The sequence below is a fragment of the Oncorhynchus masou genome, chromosome 2 (genome assembly GCF_036934945.1).
Source record: "Oncorhynchus masou masou isolate Uvic2021 chromosome 2, UVic_Omas_1.1, whole genome shotgun sequence".
In the NCBI taxonomy this organism is placed as follows: Eukaryota; Metazoa; Chordata; class Actinopteri; order Salmoniformes; family Salmonidae; genus Oncorhynchus; species Oncorhynchus masou.
This window is the reverse complement of record NC_088213.1, coordinates 16,120,152-16,137,394: the sequence shown is the minus strand read 5'-3', so window position 1 is coordinate 16,137,394 and position 17,243 is coordinate 16,120,152. Positions and strand designations below refer to the sequence as shown.

At 39.2% G+C, this 17,243-nt stretch overlaps 1 protein-coding gene and 1 long non-coding RNA gene across 3 annotated transcripts in view; one reads left to right on the top strand and one right to left on the bottom strand.

Moving 5' to 3' along the window:
• Positions 1 to 17,243, bottom strand: part of LOC135556013 (uncharacterized) — a 65,279-nt gene that overhangs the window by 37,508 nt on the left and 10,528 nt on the right. The window contains exon 2 of the long non-coding RNA XR_010457936.1: positions 8,194 to 8,320. This is a non-coding gene — a long non-coding RNA (uncharacterized LOC135556013). The remainder of the gene's footprint in view (positions 1 to 8,193; positions 8,321 to 17,243) is intronic.
• trip4 (thyroid hormone receptor interactor 4) overlaps positions 1 to 17,243 on the top strand; it is an 84,988-nt gene that overhangs the window by 57,615 nt on the left and 10,130 nt on the right. The window lies entirely within an intron of this gene.

The following is a 17,243-nucleotide window of genomic DNA, read 5'->3' as shown; positions in this document are numbered from 1 at the left end:
TACAGCTCACCAGCCTGTGCATCTGAAAATAATCTCCTCCGTCTTGACTTGTCAGAACAAAATGTGAGAACCCAGAGGGGTTCTCCACTGAGTCAGCGATGAGGGAGGGAGATGTCAAAGACGCTGTGGCTCTATTTCAAACCAGTTCCACCTGCAGGCAGCTAAGTAGTTCCTGTTGTTTAGCTCGCCACAGCGAAGGCCAATGAAAAGAATGCCGTGACGAGCTAAAGCATCGACTAAGTAAACTGATTAATGCGTAACTGTGAGCAAAGTTGGCCCCAGGTAGTAAGCTACATCTGTTACAAATGACTTCATAGATCTATGGAGAGAGACTTAAAATGGCATGATGTCAGCGAGCCTCACTGCAGGTGTTTAGCTTCAACGTTATGTTATTAGCTTCCCTGTTTTCCTAATGGGAAGAATTTATTCAAGTCTTCCTTTTGCTTGTAGTCTGTTGTCACCCACTTTTTGAATGATATGGAAATGCATACATATGCTGTGTCAGTCGCTAGAGCATGACACTTACCATGCCAATGGTGTTGAGTTGGATTCCCGATGGGGACACCCATATGTACAGTATACATGCATGACTAAGTTGCTTTGGAGAGAAGTGTCAGCTACATAACACAGCATACTACTATAGCATCTAGTTTCCTTTCCCAGATGATTCCATTATTATTATCATTATACTATTAAGTTTCATCATATAAACGAATATATAAACTTTAGCCCTAAAGACTCTTTAGTTCTACTTTACACTTGTGGCGTTAGACTAGTTGCCATATCAACCAATATATCAAATTTAGCCCTAAAGACTCTTTAGTTCTACTTTACACTTGTGGTGTTAGTCTAGTTGTCATATCAACCAATATATCAAATTTAGCCCTAAAGACTCTTTAGTTCTACTTTACACTTGTGGTGTTAGTCTAGTTGTCATATCAACCAATATATCAAATGTAGCCCTAAAGACTCTTTAGTTCTACTTTACACTTGTGGTGTTAGTCTAGTTGTCATATCAACCAATATATCAAATGTAGCCCTAAAGACTCTTTAGTTCTACTTTACACTTGTGGTGTTAGTCTAGTTGTCATATCAACCAATATATCAAATGTAGCCCTAAAGACTCTTTAGTTCTACTTTACACTTGTGGTGTTAGTCTAGTTGTCATATCAACCAATATATCAAATGTAGCCCTAAAGACTCTTTAGTTCTACTTTACACTTGTGGTGTTAGTCTAGTTGTCATATCAACCAATATATCAAATTTAGCCCTAAAGACTCTTTAGTTCTACTTTACACTTGTGGTGTAAGTCTAGTTGTCATATCAACCAATATATCAAATGTAGCCCTAAAGACTCTTTAGTTCTACTTTACACTTGTGGTGTTAGTCTAGTTGTCATATCAACCAATATATCAAATGTAGCCCTAAAGACTCTTTAGTTCTACTATACACTTGTGGTGTTAGTCTAGTTGTCATATCAACCAATATATCAAATTTAGCCCTAAAGACTCTTTAGTTCTACTTTACACTTGTGGTGTTAGTCTAGTTGTCATATCAACCAATATATCAAATGTAGCAATAAAAAACTCTTTAGTTCTACTTTACACTTATGGTGTAAGTCTAGTTGTCATATCAACCAATATATCAAATGTAGCCCTAAAGACTCTTTAGTTCTACTTTACACTTGTGGTGTTAGTCTAGTTGTCATATCAACCAATATATCAAATTTAGCCCTAAAGACTCTTTAGTTCTACTTTACACTTGTGGTGTTAGTCTAGTTGTCATATCAACCAATATATCAAATTTAGCCCTAAAGACTCTTTAGTTCTACTTTACACTTGTGGTGTTAGTCTAGTTGTCATATCAACCAATATATCAAATTTAGCCCTAAAGACTCTTTAGTTCTACTTTACACTTGTGGTGTTAGTCTAGTTGCCATATCAACCAATATATCAAATTTAGCCCTAAAGACTCTTTAGTTCTACTTTACACTTGTGTTGTTAGTCTAGTTGTCATATCAACCAATATATCAAATTTAGCCCTAAAGACTCTTTAGTTCTACTTTGCACTTGTGGTGTTAGTCTAGTTGTCATATCAACCAATATATCAAATTTAGCCCTAAAGACTCTTTAGTTCTACTTTACACTTGTGTTGTTAGTCTAGTTGTCATATCAACCAATATATCAAATTTAGCCCTAAAGACTCTTTAGTTCTACTTTACACTTGTGGTGTTAGTCTAGTTGTCATATCAACCAATATATCAAATTTAGCCCTAAAGACTCTTTAGTTCTACTTTACACTTGTGGTGTTAGTCTAGTTGTCAGTTGTCATATCAACCAATATATCAAATGTAGCCCTAAAGACTCTTTAGTTCTACTTTACACTTGTGGTGTTAGTCTAGTTGTCATATCAACCAATATATCAAATGTAGCCCTAAAGACTCTTTAGTTCTACTTTACACTTGTGGTGTTAGTCTAGTTGTCATATCAACCAATATATCAAATGTAGCCCTAAAGACTCTTTAGTTCTACTTTACACTTGTGGTGTTAGTCTAGTTGTCATATCAACCAATATATCAAATGTAGCCCTAAAGACTCTTTAGTTCTACTTTACACTTGTGGTGTTAGTCTAGTTGTCATATCAACCAATATATCAAATTTAGCCCTAAAGACTCTTTAGTTCTACTTTACACTTGTGGTGTTAGTCTAGTTGTCATATCAACCAATATCAAATCAAATGTAGCAATAAAAAACTCTTTAGTTCTACTTTACACTTATGGTGTAAGTCTAGTTGTCATATCAACCAATATATCAAATGTAGCCCTAAAGACTCTTTAGTTCTACTTTCACTTGTGGTGTTAGTCTAGTTGTCATATCAACCAATATATCAAATTTAGCCCTAAAGACTCTTTAGTTCTACTTTACACTTGTGGTGTTAGTCTAGTTGTCATATCAACCAATATATCAAATGTAGCCCTAAAGACTCTTTAGTTCTACTTTACACTTGTGGTGTTAGTCTAGTTGTCATATCAACCAATATATCAAATGTAGCCCTAAAGACTCTTTAGTTCTACTTTACACTTGTGGTGTTAGTCTAGTTGTCATATCAACCAATATATCAAATGTAGCCCTAAAGACTCTTTAGTTCTACTTTACAATTGTGGTGTTAGTCTAGTTGTCATATCAACCAATATATCAAATGTAGCAATAAAAAACTCTTTAGTTCTACTTTACACTTATGGTGTAAGTCTAGTTGTCATATCAACCAATATATCAAATGTAGCCCTAAAGACTCTTTAGTTCTACTTTACACTTGTGGTGTTAGTCTAGTTGTCATATCAACCATATATCAAATGTAGCCCTAAAGACTCTTTAGTTCTACTTTACACTTGTGGTGTTAGTCTAGTTGTCATATCAACCAATATATCAAATGTAGCCCTAAAGACTCTTTAGTTCTACTTTACACTTGTGGTGTTAGTCTAGTTGTCATATCAACCAATATATCAAATGTAGCCCTAAAGACTCTTTAGTTCTACTTTACACTTGTGGTGTTAGTCTAGTTGTCATATCAACCAATATATCAAATTTAGCCCTAAAGACTCTTTAGTTCTACTTTACACTTGTGGTGTAAGTCTAGTTGTCATATCAACCAATATATCAAATGTAGCCCTAAAGACTCTTTAGTTCTACTTTACACTTGTGGTGTTAGTCTAGTTGTCATATCAACCAATATATCAAATGTAGCCCTAAAGACTCTTTAGTTCTACTATACACTTGTGGTGTTAGTCTAGTTGTCATATCAACCAATATATCAAATTTAGCCCTAAAGACTCTTTAGTTCTACTTTACACTTGTGGTGTTAGTCTAGTTGTCATATCAACCAATATATCAAATGTAGCAATAAAAAACTCTTTAGTTCTACTTTACACTTATGGTGTAAGTCTAGTTGTCATATCAACCAATATATCAAATGTAGCCCTAAAGACTCTTTAGTTCTACTTTACACTTGTGGTGTTAGTCTAGTTGTCATATCAACCAATATATCAAATTTAGCCCTAAAGACTCTTTAGTTCTACTTTACACTTGTGGTGTTAGTCTAGTTGTCATATCAACCAATATATCAAATTTAGCCCTAAAGACTCTTTAGTTCTACTTTACACTTGTGGTGTTAGTCTAGTTGTCATATCAACCAATATATCAAATGTAGCCCTAAAGACTCTTTAGTTCTACTTTACACTTGTGGTGTTAGTCTAGTTGTCATATCAACCAATATATCAAATGTAGCCCTAAAGACTCTTTAGTTCTACTTTACACTTGTGGTGTTAGTCTAGTTGTCATATCAACCAATATATCAAATGTAGCCCTAAAGACTCTTTAGTTCTACTTTACACTTGTGGTGTTAGTCTAGTTGTCATATCAACCAATATATCAAATGTAGCCCTAAAGACTCTTTAGTTCTACTTTACACTTGTGGTGTTAGTCTAGTTGTCATATCAACCAATATATCAAATTTAGCCCTAAAGACTCTTTAGTTCTACTTTACACTTGTGGTGTTAGTCTAGTTGTCATATCAACCAATATATCAAATGTAGCAATAAAAAACTCTTTAGTTCTACTTTACACTTATGGTGTAAGTCTAGTTGTCATATCAACCAATATATCAAATGTAGCCCTAAAGACTCTTTAGTTCTACTTTACACTTGTGGTGTTAGTCTAGTTGTCATATCAACCAATATATCAAATTTAGCCCTAAAGACTCTTTAGTTCTACTTTACACTTGTGGTGTTAGTCTAGTTGTCATATCAACCAATATATCAAATGTAGCCCTAAAGACTCTTTAGTTCTACTTTACACTTGTGGTGTTAGTCTAGTTGTCATATCAACCAATATATCAAATTTAGCCCTAAAGACTCTTTAGTTCTACTTTACACTTGTGGTGTTAGTCTAGTTGTCATATCAACCAATATATCAAATGTAGCCCTAAAGACTCTTTAGTTCTACTTTACACTTGTGGTGTTAGTCTAGTTGTCATATCAACCAATATATCAAATGTAGCCCTAAAGACTCTTTAGTTCTACTTTACACTTGTGGTGTTAGTCTAGTTGTCATATCAACCAATATATCAAATGTAGCCCTAAAGACTCTTTAGTTCTACTTTACACTTGTGGTGTTAGTCTAGTTGTCATATCAACCAATATATCAAATGTAGCCCTAAAGACTCTTTAGTTCTACTTTACACTTGTGGTGTTAGTCTAGTTGTCATATCAACCAATATATCAAATGTAGCCCTAAAGACTCTTTAGTTCTACTTTACACTTGTGGTGTAAGTCTAGTTGTCATATCAACCAATATATCATAATGTAGCCCTAAAGACTCTTTAGTTCTACTTTACACTTGTGGTGTTAGTCTAGTTGTCATATCAACCAATATATCAAATGTAGCCCTAAAGACTCTTTAGTTCTACTTTACACTTGTGGTGTTAGTCTAGTTGTCATATCAACCAATATATCAAATGTAGCAATAAAAAACTCTTTAGTTCTACTTTACACTTATGGTGTAAGTCTAGTTGTCATATCAACCAATATATCAAATGTAGCCCTAAAGACTCTTTAGTTCTACTTTACACTTGTGGTGTTAGTCTAGTTGTCATATCAACCAATATATCAAATGTAGCCCTAAAGACTCTTTAGTTCTACTTTACACTTGTGGTGTTAGTCTAGTTGTCATATCAACCAATATATCAAATTTAGCCCTAAAGACTCTTTAGTTCTACTTTACACTTGTGGTGTTAGTCTAGTTGTCATATCAACCAATATATCAAATGTAGCCCTAAAGACTCTTTCTACTTTACACTTGTGGTGTTAGTCTAGTTGTCATATCAACCAATATATCAAATGTAGCCCTAAAGACTCTTTAGTTCTACTTTACACTTGTGGTGTTAGTCTAGTTGTCATATCAACCAATATATCAAATGTAGCCCTAAAGACTCTTTAGTTCTACTTTACACTTGTGGTGTTAGTCTAGTTGTCATATCAACCAATATATCAAATGTAGCCCTAAAGACTCTTTAGTTCTACTTTACACTTGTGGTGTTAGTCTAGTTGTCATATCAACCAATATATCAAATTTAGCCCTAAAGACTCTTTAGTTCTACTTTACACTTGTGGTGTTAGTCTAGTTGTCATATCAACCAATATATCAAATGTAGCAATAAAAAACTCTTTAGTTCTACTTTACACTTATGGTGTAAGTCTAGTTGTCATATCAACCAATATATCAAATGTAGCCCTAAAGACTCTTTAGTTCTACTTTACACTTGTGGTGTTAGTCTAGTTGTCATATCAACCAATATATCAAATGTAGCCCTAAAGACTCTTTAGTTCTACTTTACACTTGTGGTGTTAGTCTAGTTGTCATATCAACCAATATATCAAAATTAGCCCCAAAGACTCTTTAGTTCTACTTTACACTTGTGGTGTTAGTCTAGTTGTCATATCAACCAATATATCAAATGTAGCAATAAAAAACTCTTTAGTTCTACTTTACACTTATGGTGTAAGTCTAGTTGTCATATCAACCAATATATCAAATGTAGCCCTAAAGACTCTTTAGTTCTACTTTACACTTGTGGTGTTAGTCTAGTTGTCATATCAACCAATATATCAAATTTAGCCCTAAAGACTCTTTAGTTCTACTTTACACTTGTGGTGTTAGTCTAGTTGTCATATCAACCAATATATCAAATTTAGCCCTAAAGACTCTTTAGTTCTACTTTACACTTGTGGTGTTAGTCTAGTTGTCATATCAACCAATATATCAAATGTAGCCCTAAAGACTCTTTAGTTCTACTTTACACTTGTAGTGTTAGTCTAGTTGTCATATCAACCAATATATCAAATTTAGCCCTAAAGACTTTTGTTCTACTTTACACTTGTGGTGTTAGTCTAGTTGTCATATCAACCAATATATCAAATTTAGCCCTAAAGACTTTTAGTTCTACTTTACACTTGTGGTGTTAGTCTAGTTGTCATATCAACCAATATATCAAATTTAGCCCTAAAGACTCTTTAGTTCTACTTTACACTTGTGGTGTTAGTCTAGTTGTCATATCAACCAATATATCAAATTTAGCCCTAAAGACTCTTTAGTTCTACTTTACACTTGTGGTGTTAGTCTAGTTGTCATATCAACCAATATATCAAATTTAGCCCTAAAGACTCTTTAGTTCTACTTTACACTTGTGGTGTTGTTAGTCATATAGTTATCATACTCTTTAGTTCTACTTTACACTTGTGGTGTTAGTCTAGTTGTCATATCAATATATCAAATTTAGCCCTAAAGACTCTTTAGTTCTACTTTACACTTGTGGTGTTAGTCTAGTTGTCATATCAACCAATATATCAAATGTAGCCCTAAAGACTCTTTAGTTCTACTTTACACTTGTGGTGTTAGTCTAGTTGTTATATCAACCAATATATCAAATGTAGCCCTAAAGACTCTTTAGTTCTACTTTACACTTGTGGTGTTAGGCCAGTCGTTGCATTGTTCTGACCAACATGTTATCTCTGCTAATGTCTGTTCTAACCAACTTAGCTCAGGATCAGGGACCTGAGCAGGATAATCCCTCGTCTGGCTCCACCCACCCCCCTCCACGTTGGGCCAGCAAGCTGTCTTTGTACCATGCATCCTGAGTTGGGCTGAGGTGTGGTGGGGGTGCTACTTAATATAAATGTCTTAGAAACAACACCCCTTTCCTCACTTTATGGCTATGCTAACCTCTTAAAGCTAGAATCCTTAGTTGCTGCATCCACTTTTGGACTTATAAATGAATGATATATACCCATGGAGTCTTGAAGACTATAACAGTACAGTAAACGGTCTTACCCCCATCATAATCCAATATATAAACTTGTTTCACGCCAATGTTTGTAAACAACGTAAATGCAAAAAAAACAATGTACAGCCTCAAAACATGGTTAAAACTATACATTTGGTATCACGGATGGTCAGTCCTTGCATCTATAGCTCTGTCTCTTCATTTGAGTGGTTACATTTCTCCGGCCCCCATCCCTTAGCTTTTTAGAAAAAACAAGGGGAACAGAGCACGCTTTGTTATTGTTTCAATTAAGGATTCTAGCTTTAAGCTAGCAATTAGCTATGCAGCGAGCGTCTAACAATTGTAACTGTTACTTACCGCAAGTGATCTGGTACGTGCTTCCTTTCTTCCTGCCTTCCTTGAAGCAGTCACTGATCCAACATGATTGGACTGGTGAAAGCCACATAGAGGAATACTTTCTCCCACCCATACTATCGGGTAAGATCTGTGAATACATGAAGAAAGATCATTTTGGAGGGTCTTTAAAAAGCTGCATACTCTGGGCATGTGTTTGCTTACCCTACAATAACTAACACACAAACCTCCATTGATGTGACTTGTAGACAAGAGCTAGCTTTCTGAAGGCTAGTTGCTACACTCTAAGAAAAAAAGGTGCTATCTCGAACCAAAAGGGTTATTTGGCTGTCCCCATAGGAGAACCCTTTTAAGAACCCATTTTTCCCCCAGATATAACCCTTTGAGGTAGAACACTTCAGGGTTCCATGTAGAACCCTCTCCACAGAGTGTTGTACATAGAACCCAAAAGGGTTCTGCCTGGAACCAAATAGGATTCTACCTGCAATCAAAAAGGGTTCTCCTATGAGGACAGCCTCGGGAACCCATTTCAAACCCTTTTTTCTAAGGGTGCAGATAACCTACAAATCATACCGTGTGCAACAATTTCCTAGTCCAATGTAAAAAAAAAAAAACAACAAAAAAAAACAGTTCTTGGCTTTCCTGGTTGAAGTGTGTTCTTCCAACGTTAGAGTGCTATCAAGACTGGTGTACAGTACATTACTGGTGTACAGTACATGACTGGTGTACAGTACATGGGAATAGATTAGAGAGAGAACTGAAGACAGGGATTTTAGATAAGGCAAGGTGAGTTTTAAAGACAAATGGCAATAATAAAGAGATGAGTCATAAGAGTTCAGAGTATTTCCGTTGTATAAACTTTGTTAAAAGTCAAGGAATTTAAAGTAATAGAGGAAGCTGCAACAAGCTAATAATGTATCCGTTGAATTTCAATTGTCAAAAAGGGATATTTGTTCTCGGGAAACGTGGATGTAAAACAGGTGGAACTGGTTAAATAAGATACGTCTCTGGTGAACTCAATATAGTTGTGGCTTTGGAATCTGCTTGAAATTCCTCACACAGAGTTATAGCCCACACCTTTGTATTTGAAGTCGGCTGAGAAGACTGAAGACAACTCTTAATGTTTCAATAAATGGTTTATTTGGAAAGGTGTCTGGGGGATTGTAATAATCCTGCAGCCTGTGTTTTATTATTAATGGAATGCATTTCCTCTGTGCCATGAACATTCATCTCACTCCTTACTGGATTCCTCCTCCTCGACTGTTCAGTAGACGTATTTATTCCGGCCGGACGACACCAGTATCACGATGTTGTTAGTATCATGGCAAGGAAACAGAACACGAAGCGGATTTAACTTCTTTAGGAAAACAACCCTAATGTTGGAAACAAACATCATTATGTCATCCAGAGTCACATGTATTTATTTTCCATCTGTAGCTCACAATATTTGACATACAGCAGGTTTTTAAAGGACAAAAGAGTTTGATCTGCTTTGTGTTTTCATTTTTCCCATGGATTTTTTTGTTGTTGACACTGGTATCGTCGCATCCCTAATATATTAAATTAAACAATATTAAGGAAAATGGTCTTTCACATTATAAATTGTCTCTATTCTTTATAAATCCATTATTTGTTTTTAGTAATCAATTATCTTTAGGGTTATGACATTTTATATTTTATATTTACATTTTAGTCATTTAGCAGACGTTCTTGTCCAGAGCTACTTACAGTTGCTGCATTGATCTGAAGATGGCTAGGTGAGACAACCACACATCACATATCATATCAGGTACATTTTCCTTCAATAAAGTAGTTATCAGCAAAGTCAGCGCTAATAGGAAAAGGTAAGTGCAGGTGATATATATATTTCAAGTTTTAAAAATGCAAATTGGTGGATCATCACTTCAAACCGATGGTTGAGAATCTTCCATCTCATGTCAGACAGCCACATGATCCCGGTACTTATTTAGTGCTTGGGCATGGAATGTTTAGGCTAATGTTCATATTGAGTCATTTGGTCATTGGCTGTATGTTGGGTGCATCTTGTCAAGTAGTTATGACATATTGCATTCTATTATGTAGGGCCGGGACGATACTAGTAACGCTATATTGTTTCCATGGCAAAAATGAAAACAAAAAGATCATCAACCTCTTTGGTCCCTTTAAAAACATGCTGTATGTAAAATATTGTGTGCTATAGCTTGGAAAATAAATAAATAAATGTGACTCTGGCAACATAATGATGTTTGTTTTCAACATTAGGGCTGTTTTTTCTAAAGAAGTTAAATCCGCTTTGGGGTTTGTTTGCTCGCCACGATACTAAGGAGTATCACGATACTGGTATGGTCCCAGCCCCACTGCAGTACTATGGTAAGCTGACGTTTGTGTGTCCCCAGTATGACTTGTTTAAAGACAGTAATTGGCTTACGGAAGATAACGTACACAATCAGACTGTTTGCTTCAAACCAAAACCAGTCCAGAACCAGCTGAGTAGACAAGTAACAGCAGATTGACCTTGGGGTCAACGTTGATTAAGCAGGCTTATGGAGCGAACCAGTTAGCTCTCAAGCATATGTTCTGCCTCAGCCTGTTTTTGCTGCATCAAGCAAAAACAATTAACCAACCAACTGAAATTGTCACGGCGATACAGTAACTCCCATCTGTTTCCTCCTCCTGCATGATACTTCCTCACATGCTTTTTCACCACATAATGTGAGCCTGCAAAGTCTGTGTTTGTAGACGGATGTCCGCTTCTTTTTCTAGACCATATACAGCACCACGTGCCACACTCTAAACGTCTCTGACATGTGACAGGCAGGTCCCTTGGGGTTGCCCTCTGAAGTTTTACTTTGCTAGCTAACTGTGTTGGTTGCCCTCTGCCTTGCGTCACCGGTTTATTTTTCTTCACACACCACCTAACAGCAACTGAGCTCCCGGAACACTATGTACGCAAGTGTCAGTCCCAGCTGAGCCTCTCTCACAGTGGGCTAAATGAGCTACTTAACGCCCCCAGGCTTGCAAATAACCTGATTACCAATGTCTGTAAAATGATGCTGCGACAAAATGCTACTGATGCTGACAGTTCTTTATATTGTTTTGGAATTTGGTCTTCAGCCAGGCTCTACATTTAAAATGTTCCCCAGCCCACACCAACATAATTATGGGGCACGTCGTCTTCATTCCTCTGGCTGCTCATTAAGCTCTGGAGGAGCAGGGTTGACCCATTTTACATGGGAGCCTATAGAACCCCTGGTGAACAGACAAGCACCTCTCCTGCATCAGGAAGCTCTCTCCCCCGACTCTCCAACCAGAATATAAGATTATCTGACGTTTAGCAGACACTTTTATCCAATGCCACTGAGTCATGCGTACATACTTTACATACAGGTGTTCCCGGGAATCAAACCCACTATCCTGGTGTTGCAATCGCCATGTTCTACTAACTGAGCTTCAGAGGACCGTGTTCTACTAACTGAGCTACAGAGGACCATGTTTTACTAACTGAGCTACAGAGGACCATGTTCTACTAACTGAGCTTCAGAGGACCATGTTCTACTAACTGAGCTACAGAGGACCATGTTCTACTAACTGAGCTCCAGAGGACCATGTTCTACTAACTGAGCTTCAGAGGACCATGTTCTACTAACTGAGCTACAGAGGACCATGTTCTACTAACTGAGCTTCAGAAGACCATGTTCTACTAACTGAGCTTCAGAAGACCATGTTCTACTAACTGAGCTACAGAGGACCAGGTTCTACTAACTGAGCTCCAGAGGACCATGTTCTACTAACTGAGCTCCAGAGGACCATGTTCTACTAACTGAGCTCCAGAGGACCATGTTCTACTAACTGAGCTTCAGAGGACCATGTTCTACTAACTGAGCTTCAGAGGACCATGTTCTACTAACTGAGCTACAGAGGACCGTGTTCTACTAACTGAGCTACAGAGGAACATGTTATACTAACTGAGCTACAGAGGACCATGTTCTACTAACTGAGCTTCAGAGGACCATGTTCTACTAACTGAGCTTCAGAGGACCATGTTCTACTAACTGAGCTACAGAGGACCGTGTTCTACTAACTGAGCTACAGAGGACCAGGTTCTACTAACTGAGCTCCAGAGGACCATGTTCTACTAACTGAGCTCCAGAGGACCGTGTTCTACTAACTGAGCTACAGAGGACCGTGTTCTACTAACTGAGCTACAGAGGACCGTGTTCTACTAACTGAGCTACAGAGGACCGTGCTCTACTAACTGAGCTACAGAGGACCGTGCTCTACTAACTGAGCTACAGAGGACCGTGCTCTACGAACTGAGCTACAGAGGACCGTGCTCTACGAACTGAGCTACAGAGGACCGTGCTCTACGAACTGAGCTACAGAGGACCGTGCTCTACTAACTGAGCTACAGAGGACCGTGCTCTACTAACTGAGCTACAGAGGACCGTGCTCTACTAACTGAGCTACAGAGGACCGTGCTCTACTAACTGAGCTACAGAGGACCGTGCTCTACTAACTGAGCTACAGAGGACCGTGCTCTACCAACTGAGCTACAGAGCACCGTGCTCTACTAACTGAGCTACAGAGGACCGTGCTCTACTAACTGAGCTACAGAGGACCGTGCTCTACTAACTGAGCTACAGAGGACCGTGCTCTACTAACTGAGCTACAGAGGACCGTGCTCTACTAACTGAGCTACAGAGGGCCGTGCTCTACTAACTGAGCTACAGAGGTCCAATCAGGTTTTTTATTAAAGTCTTATGCATTATAACCATTGATGCATTTATTCAGGCTTTCATAAGGGTCTTTTATGATAGTATGTTTTTAATGCCTAATGCCCGTATGTCATTAATTCTGAATGCATCTGTAGCAGAAGGGCTGTTCAAAGGAGCTGTGGGCTGTTAGCCAGTCTTCTCATGCACTACTCATGCATGTACTATAAATTAATTCACTATGTGTTATACACAGGTGGTTCTGATAGAGATGTTCTGCCTGTATTGTGGTCCACTCACTGAACAAGAGAGGCTTTTAAATAACTATAAATTAATTCACTATGCATTATACACAGGTGGTTCTGATAGAGATGTTCTGCCTGTATTGTGGTCCACTCACTGAACAAGAGAGGCTTTTAAATAACTATAAATTAATTCACTATGCATTAAAGACAGGTGGTTCTGGTAGAGAAGTTCTGCCCGTGCTGTGGTCCACTCACTGAACAAGAGAGGCTTTTAAATAACTATAAATTAATTCACTATGTGTTATACACAGGTGGTTCTGGTAGAGAAGTTCTGCCCGTGCTGTGGTCCACTCACTGAACAAGAGAGGCTTTTAAATAACTATAAATTAATTCACTATGTGTTATACACAGGTGGTTCTGGTAGAGAAGTTCTGCCCGTGCTGTGGTCCACTCACTGAATAACAGAGGCTTTTAAATAACTCTCTGTGCCTGGCTTTGCAGGTTGATCTCTGACAATCGATCACTGTTAGAATGTAATATTTAATTAAGCAATAAGGCACCTCGGGGGTTTGTGGTATATGGTCTATATATATATATATATATATATATATATTGTTTTACCTTTATTTAACTAGGCAAGTCAGTTAAGAACAAATTCTTATTTTCAATGACGGCCTAGGAACAGTGGGTTAACTGCATGTTCAAGGGCAGAGCGACAGATTTGTACCTTGTCAGCTCAGGGATTTGAACTTGCAACCTTCCGGTTACTAGTCCAACGCTCTAACCACTAGGCTACCCTGCCGCCCCGACGCATCGCGGAGTGCCTGGACACAGTCCTCAGCCGTAGTATTAAACCACCGAGGTGCCTTATTGCTTAATTTAATCTTACATTATAGTTATTTAAAAGCTATTATAAACTGGTTACCAACATAATTAGAGCAATAAAAATACATGTTTTGTCATACCCGTGGTATACGGTCTCATATACCATGGCTGTCAGCCAATCAGCATTCAGGGCTAGAACCAGTTTATAATAAACCATATTCCATTATTGTATTTGAGGGATTCCATGCTGTAATGTTTATACACCCCTCTGACGTGTACAAAGTAATGAAAGTGTAACGAGCTCTGAAATTGGACCATGTAGATATTCAGACATTGACTCCTCTGATCTTATTAGCAATGTATCTGTGATGAAGAATGGGGCTTCCATCATGTAGGCAGTACACACACACACACACACACACACACGAGTGTCAAGCAGAGCTCTCACACAGAGAAGCCAGCGATACAATACACAATGTTAATTATCCATTTAAAACCATGGCCCATTGGCAGTGCTGAAGCACCGCTGCTGGAAAAGCCTCTCAGAGCCATAATTGCTTCTTATCTTTTGGAGGTCACACTGTGTCCAGTAGAACTAATCAATCTCTGGCTCAGACCTGCTGTTAGCCCCAAAGAGCTCCATAAAATAACATTTTGAACATTTGGACCATTTTAGATACCCCACCTTCTCCTAAAAGAAATCAATAGCTGCTGATCGCGGGTGGGTAAGTCTGCTCTGTTGCTAAGGGATAACGACGGGGAGCTGGCCGGTGGGTAAGTCTGCTCTGTTGCTAAGGGATAACGACGGGGAGCTGGCCGGTGGGTAAGTCTATGTTGTTGCTAAGGAATAGCGACGGGGAGCTGGCCGGTGGGTAAGTCTGCATTGTTGCTAAGGAATAGCGACGGGGAGCTGGCCGGTGGGTAAACCTGCGTTGTTGCTAAGGAATAGCGACGGGGAGCTGGCCGGTGGGTAAGCCTGCGTTGTTGCTAAGGAATAGCGACGGGGAGCTGGCCGGTGGGTAAGCCTGCGTTGTTGCTAAGGAATAACGACTGGGAGCTGGCCGGTAGGTAAGCCTGCGTTGTTGCTAAGGAATAACGATGGGGAGCTGGCCGGTGGGTAAGCCTGCGTTGTTGTTAAGGAATAACGATGGGGAGCTGGCCGGTGGGTAAGCCTGCGTTGTTGCTAAGGAATAACGATGGGGAGCTGGCCGGTAGGTAAGCCTGCATTGTTGCTAAGGAATAACGACGGGGAGCTGGCCGGTAGGTAAGCCTGCGTTGTTGTTAAGGAATAGCGACATGGGGAGCTGGCCGGTGAGGTGGGTCAGATTGATTTAGTATTACGCCGCTCGCTTTTTTTAAATGAAGGGTCCTCAGTCCGACCGCTCGCCTCTGCTGCTCCCATTTCTTGGGCTGATGCCAGTGTGATGTCGTGATGAGGTTACCAGTATCACGTTAAGTCGGGGGGAAATGTTTTGAAATAGCACAATCTGAAAAGGTCATTTTGGTTGCCAAGAAAAAATTCCTACGGCTTCAGTTTCTACTGATTTGTGTGACGGGAAGTAATGCTTTTCCAAACAGGAATATGAGGCCGCTAGTTGTGTGTTGTGACACGTTTTCCATCATTAGCAACCCCCCACCAAAGCCTGCATTTAACTGTTAAACCTCTTAAGTGTTTCAATAGGAAACATAACAGCAAACCGTTAATCAGAAGGGGCTTTATTACCCCCTGTCGGTTTCCTCTTCTCCTCCCCCACCTCTCCCTATCCATTTCATAGCCATGCAGGCATTTGATGTGTTAGTCTGCTGCCTGCGGAACAGAGGAATGTAGTAGTATCTAGGGGAGGACATAGGGAGTTGGTAGGCTTTGAATTGGTCCAGTCGTTTAAATGTCACCAAGACAGCTCTGTGGGAGGTAGGCGTGAGGAAGGTAGGGTGGGGAAGGTGAGACGCTCGCTGCTGGTAGTGTGTGTGTGTGTGTGTGTGTGTGTGTGTGTGTGTGTGTGTGTGTGTGTGTGTGTGTGTGTGTGTGTGTGTGTGTGTGTGTGTGTGTGAGAGATAGCAGCATGGCTCAATTTCCATTTTTATTAACAATCCAGTTACCTCTTCATGGAGAGGGGTGGAAGAGGCCCGGAGATCAATGTCATCGTGCCTCCAGCATGCCAAGGAGCCTGGCCACAGTGTTAACCACTCCCCCCCCTCTTTACACACACTGCCCTCTCCCACCAATCAGTAGCCTGAATGGAGATTGGCAGGCCCATCAACACTGCACTCCCCACTCTGAACACAGACATGGACATTCACAGCCCCTGGAGTCTGCATCGTAACCTTGTGCTAAATGGACAACTTAACCAGACCCCTTGATCTTCCTGTTAGCAGCAATGTCACATTCACAAATACCACTGACTCCTTTAAAAATGGCAAGGTACTGTACTATAAAATACTTGTCAGAAGAACATCTTGACATTTCTAGTCAGAAATATGGGTATTAAATTATGTCAGAAGTGGGGGGTTTTTAAGCCGTTGACGAGGCTCAGAGAAAGTGTTGAATTCTGCTCTAAAACACAGCTCGTCCGTCACATGTCTCGGACGTCATATTAGACAGCTCAGAGGAGATAGAATATCCTGGGGTGTGACTGTCAGAAAAACACATTCCCTGTGTCTGCTTATAACTGTCAAAATTCAAAAACTAGAATTACATGTTCTCTAGTCTACTTTCAGTTGTCATTCTTTGGCACCAACAACATCTCGCCAACACAATGGGCCTCTTTTATCAATCGTCAGTCGCATGCGCGTAAATCGTCAGCAAGCGAGGCCATCATCTTTTGACGGACATTTCAATTACCAAAGTTTTCATAGCTCAAACGGGCAACAAACAATGTGAGAGCTGTAAAGAGTCATTTGAGAAATGGCAGTCTGATGAATATAATGGGATTGAATAGATAAGATGCTTAGATACGGGACATTGGACATTGTTTAGCGAGCAGTGTAGTGCTCCTACAGTACTCTCACCAGAGTGGAACACAGAGGCACTGTAGGGAGGATGGTTGCTGAGTTAACTGGGGCTGGTGTTGGATACAAAGCATTGCTCCTCTTTCTCCTTGCCATTGGTCCTTTTAAAGCCATTTGTGCATGTCATGACAACAGTGTATATATCTATTAATAGTTTTGTTGTGGTAGCGGAGCAACCCAAATATTCATCCCCATGTAGGTAAAAAGTCATGTTATATTTATAAACCAAGCTATAGAGGGAAATAAGCTACTGTGGGGATTT